Source organism: Pteropus vampyrus, unplaced genomic scaffold (assembly GCF_000151845.1).
Source record: "Pteropus vampyrus isolate Shadow unplaced genomic scaffold, Pvam_2.0 Scaffold69, whole genome shotgun sequence".
In the NCBI taxonomy this organism is placed as follows: domain Eukaryota; kingdom Metazoa; phylum Chordata; class Mammalia; order Chiroptera; family Pteropodidae; genus Pteropus; species Pteropus vampyrus.
In genome coordinates this window covers 1249610-1255211 of record NW_011888850.1, presented here as the reverse complement: position 1 = coordinate 1255211, position 5602 = coordinate 1249610, and the positions used below count along the sequence as shown (strand labels likewise).

The following is a 5602-nucleotide window of genomic DNA, read 5'->3' as shown; positions in this document are numbered from 1 at the left end:
TTTTTTTTTTTTTTTTTTTTTGGTGGAAACAAATCTTGGTACAGCTATGTTGGTCCCTTCACTAGCAGGGAACACGTGTTTTAGAAAGATAAATATCTTTCAGGTATTTTATCTTGCTTTGGCTACTTGTTTTAATGTTTAAGTAGTTCAGATGTTTTTAGTTAGATTTTTAAATAATATTTTAGCTTAAAATTCAACTTTCTATTTTTAGGGAAGCTCAATTTATTATTTTTTCTTTTTTAAAGAAAAACTTCAAAACTTACTGTTGAAGAAACGAGTCACAAAGAGCTCAGAAGCATCACTGAGCAATGCTCCTGATAGCTGTGTTTTTGAGCAGGCTGTGCCCCAAGATGCTGGCCTCATTAGGATGGATTAATGCTAAGCCCTCCTGAGTTTACACCCATCATTAGCTCTCCATGTTCTCCTTTCTCAGGAAATCTGATGCCCGTCAACTCTGAGCATGTTCTGTGCACTTCCTATATTCTAGTATTGTTGAATACTACTTCAGGTTGCCCAGCTGAACAAATACTTCCAATTTCAAATAATCTTCAGCATTTCTTTCCCATAAAAGACATGACCTAATCATGTTAGCTTCTTGCTAAGCTAAACATGGGCAAGTCTTTCATCAGACGCAGTTTTGTTTCTGTATGCTAGGAATTTTATCCTGACTTACTGTTTGTTTGTTTAATAAGAAGACCTTTGCTCATATGCTTCCCTCTGCTACTAGAGACAAGGCTTTGTAGTATGTAATAGAGCTTTAGTTACTTTCTCCTGAGTGGGTTCCGGTTGGTGTTTCTTACTGAGTTTAAGGGTCACCTCTACCTTACAGTGTATTTTAGGGTTTTAACTTCACTGCTGATTTCATTATTTTAACCCATACTAATTATTTTAACCCTTAATTTCTCTTGGCTTTATTTTTCTCTTATGGACAATCAAAAAATCTTGTGTTGATTTTCTTTTGTAAGTTGCTTTATCCTTTTGGGAAGTAGTTATTTTTTAGTTGTGCAGGTTTTTCCGTAGCTAAAAGACCTTGGTGTGTGATCGATGGTTTCCTACCTTTAGAAAATGAGACTCTCAACTATAATTAGTTTTTAAAATCAAACAACCCATGTATAGATCCAAAAGATTATGATATACACATGGGTAAGATTCATTGTTTGTTTACTTTACCAAAAACTCATGAAAGCGTGTACGGATTAGTGTATCTCTTGCAATAACTATGGACTCTGAAGGATCCAGTCTGTTGATCAAAGATCAATGATGGGAAATCCATGGCACTTGGGTCCCTGTGTCTCCTTCCTTCCACAGCAGGAGGGACTCTCTCAGAGCTCTTCCCACTGAGCTTGAATTAAGCCTCAGAATCCTTCATAAGCAGCGCTCCAGGTAATCTTAGCCAATGGTTTGCAGCTGGAATGTACAAGGGCATTATTTGTCTTCATAAGCTAGAACCAGGGTCCTCAACCCCCCAGCCACAGACTGTTACCAGTCTGTGGCCTGTTAGGAACTGGGCTGCACAGCAGGAGTTGAGTGAGCGAAGCTTCATCTGTATTTGCAGCCACTCCCCAGTGCTGGCATCACCGCCTCAGCTCCACCTCAGATCATCAGGCATTAGATTCTCATAGGAGCACCGGTTCCTGGTGCCACAAAGGTTGGGAACCGCTGGACTATAGTATTCTATATGCTATCACAGTGTAGGACTTTACCTCTCTTTGACAGTTGCTGACATTTATTCATTGAAGGAAAGATTATGGACATGAGACTTTCATTGATTGCAGTTGAACTAGCTTTTAGGTATTAAGAATATTAAAGCATTATTGATTTACATGTTTAAAGGTATGTATAGTGTCTGACTTAGAGTCTGTTGCCTGGCGCTAACATGAAGGACTGGACTGGTCAGGGCGATGAGTGGAGAGGTGATGGGCACAGACTTTCTGTGGGGCAAGGGGCTCTTCTGGAAGGCCACTCCTGTGGGCAAAAGACAAAAAAAAAAAAAAAAATTGGATGATAGCAAGCTCTCTATGATCATGGAAGTAGAGGAGGGTTAACTCTAAGCAAGGTGACAAGACTTGCTGAGTGCCCACTGAGGAACTGAGGTATTGGGTTATTCTCATTATGAACTCCTAAGAAATTGACCATTGAATGTTCATTTTAATTTTTTAAATTAGAAATGTTTTGTGTTCAACAAGAACTACCTATAATGCTATCATCCAGAAGTAACCATCATTACTAGTTGAGTATGTTTATTGATCTATATAGGGTGAACTAGTTAATGGTCCTTGGATTTTTCCTCCAAAATGGTTTTCCAGTTGTGGTAGCACCACTTACTGAATCAGCGTTTTCTTAGCTGAGCCTTCGTGCTCTGGGATTCTGACAAGTTCACTAAAAGTGTTGCCGTTCTCATTTGAGGCTTAGGCATTGGGAATTCTTCACAGGTCAGTGAGGAGGAGACCTCTGGTTCTGCTTTCTTTCTGGCCACATCTGTGGGCAGTATTGGCCATCCATTTACAACCAAGCAGCAACTGTGAATGTAGAGAAGAACAATCTTATCCTTTTTTCCTCCCCAGATCATTTCCGAACTCAGAATACCTTGTCTTTGTATTTTCGAAGGGCTAGCCAAGCTGGTTAGGATGTGTAGCAGATGACACCAGTGTTGTGCATTTTAATCTAAATATACTCCTGTATTTTATGTCATGAATGTCCTAGAGTGGCTGTCAGTGAGATTTACTGGGTTATTCAAGTTTTAGCTTGTTTTCAGATGCTTAGCAATGTACTTGTTTCTTGAACTAAAGGCACTGGAGAGGAGGGGCCAGAAGTGATGGTTAATGAACATTCACATTCAAGACCAGGAGCATTGCTTCTTGTCTCAAGTTCCTACTCATCTTGATTTTATTGTTCTACCTTCTATATGTTACAACCACAGTGGGTACTGGACTTGTCTACAGACAGCTGTCAGTGTCTGTTATTCTTTATTTTCACCCACAGGAAAGGTGTGTGGTTTTTTTTTTTTTTTTTTTTTGTAATCTTTTGGATGAAACATTTCTCCAGTATTCTGCCTTGCTTTGGTGATATTCGAGTCTATAGTACCTTGGCCGTTGTAACACAATTACCAGTCATGTGTTTTGTTTGGGGCTCAGTTCTGAAGAAGTTAACAGTGGATCAGAATGGGCTTCCAGTAATGATAGGTCAGAATGTCTGAGTGCGTTTAGAAGTCCTTCATAGCTGTTCTTGCCCCCTCCCACCTAAATAAAGTAAAAGGGTTATGGAGAGACTCGCCCTCCAGATGTGGGTGACATCTCTCTTCTGTCAATAGCCACAAAATTGAGATTAAGAAAAAGCAAAGATAAACCCGAGGTGACAGAAACAGCTGAGGTTTTTAGGCTTCTTTCCAAAAATGAGAGTCTTGTGCTCTGTGTAATGGTGGCTTTGGCATCCATGTGCTGCATCCACAGCCCATGAGGCGGGAGGGAAAGGGGTAAAGATGATTGTGTGCTTATAGCTTCTGTAGTTAGCTCTAGCTGGCATTTGAGGGATTTCATTAATTTGCAAGAATGGGATGTCCTGGAGGGGGTTGCCTGCTGCCCGAATCTTTCAACGAGCTGTCCCTGATAGGGATATAGTGGGGTAGTCCAATGCGATGGTACTCTTCACTCGCCTCTGGCTCAGTTACTTCATCTGTATTCTTCATGTCCTGGTCAGTCAAGGCACAGATCAACTCTCATTCTGTTGATATTTTGGTTTGAACTGCCTTTTTTTCACCTTGAAACTGAAGTTAAAAGGAATGACTTAAATGCCTCTCCCCCCCTCATAAGTATTATAGATTCATTGGATAAAATTTGAAAAGTACAAAAAGTTTTGGTAGAGTACTTTTCTTATTCCTATGTAGAGATACACATGAGTTGAATTAGATCAGAGTGTGAATTTTAGGCCATTTTCTGTTCTAAATTTTTTTTTTTTTTTTAGAAATTTTGTTCTTTATACTTCTATTAATAGATGAGACTAATTTTTCATCCATATCCTCTCCAGCATAGCACATGTTAAAATAATTTAAAATCTCAGCTAATTTTATCTGCAAAAACTAGCATTATCATTTCAATTGGTGTATTTTGACCGACAGTGAAACTTTTAAAATGCATATTGCCCTTTGTTTTCGAATGTCAGTTCTGTTCATGGCGCCTTTCCTCTAACTATATGTCTGATAATACTCTTCTTATTGGGCAAACAGTAGTTATAATGTTTTGAGATTAAAGATTCATCATCCAGTTTCATTCTTTTTTTTTATCTTTATAGTCTTATAATTAAAAAAAAAAGCACTGATCCTATTGTAGACAATTTAATGTACTGTTTTTGTTTTTCCCTCTTAAACCTTATAGCCTTTTCTCAAATCAAACATTGGTAGTAATTCTCATTTTAAAGTGATTTAAAGCAACTTTAGCCATATTAGTAGATCTGTTATTTTTTAATAGCTTTTTTGAGGTATGAATGACATAATAATTTATACATCTTTAGAGTGTACAGTTAATAAGTTTTGACATAAATGTATACTTGTGAAACCTACACCACAATAAACAAAATGGGCATAACCGTTTCTGTCTGGAAGTTTCCTCATGCTCTTTATAGTCTCTCTTGCCCTTCTCCTTAAGCAATGGTTTGCTGTCTTTCACTGCAAATTAGTTTGCATTTTGTAGAGTTTTATATAAGGAGTCACATAGTGTGTACTCTTTTGATCTGGCTTGGTCAGCTGAATTACTTTAAGATCTACCCATGTCGTATGAATCAATAGCTTACTTCTTTTTATAGCTGAGTAAGTATTCCATTGTGCGGATATACCACAATTTGTCTGTTCACCTGTGGATGTGCATTTGGGTTGTTTCCAGTTTTTGATTACCACAAAAAGAGGTGGTATGAATTTAAGTGCAGGTCTCTATGGATGTATGCTTTTGTAGGGACCCACTTGGACTTGCAGATTGGTATAAAGATTATTTTAAACTAAAGACATTTGAGATTCAATAGAGGCAGAAAGAAGCCTCTTCAGAGTTCTCCTTATCTGACTACTGAAGGCAGAGACTTCTGGAAGTGAGGTACCATAAATACCCTCTCTGGGGAGTTGTACTTACTTGAAGAAAGATGGAGAAATCCACTCACTCCTTTATAAACAAATATCACAAACTTTTATCTCTCAATTGTTCTTCCTCTTAAACCTTATATACTTTTTATGATAGTTTCTTGGCTCTTCTTGTTGTTTTTTTTTGTTTGTTTGGTTTTTTTGTTTTTTTTTGGTGACCTTGACAGTTTCGAGGAGTATTTAACAGGTGTTTTGTAGAATGTCCCCTAGTTGGAACTTGTCTGAAGTTTTTCTTGTGGTTAGACTGGATTAATTATGAAGCTTTCCTTTCTCCTTCTCCCCCTTTAAGTTAAATATATATATCCCCATCATTAGCTATTTAGAGAGCCACTTCTTTTGTATGCTCCTGTATACATAGATGAATAAATTTTGCATTTTCTCCTGTTAAACTGTTGTCAGTTAAATTCACAGGCACCCAATCACTGAGCTTAAGTTGGTAGAGGAGAAAGTTTTTCTTCCCAACACTTTGATTTTTCTTGG

General features: G+C 37.8%; 1 protein-coding gene across 1 annotated transcript in view; it reads left to right on the top strand.

Annotated features, from left to right (window-relative positions):
• IGF2BP3 (insulin like growth factor 2 mRNA binding protein 3) overlaps window positions 1–5602 on the top strand; it is a 123274-nt gene that overhangs the window by 51601 nt on the left and 66071 nt on the right. The window lies entirely within an intron of this gene.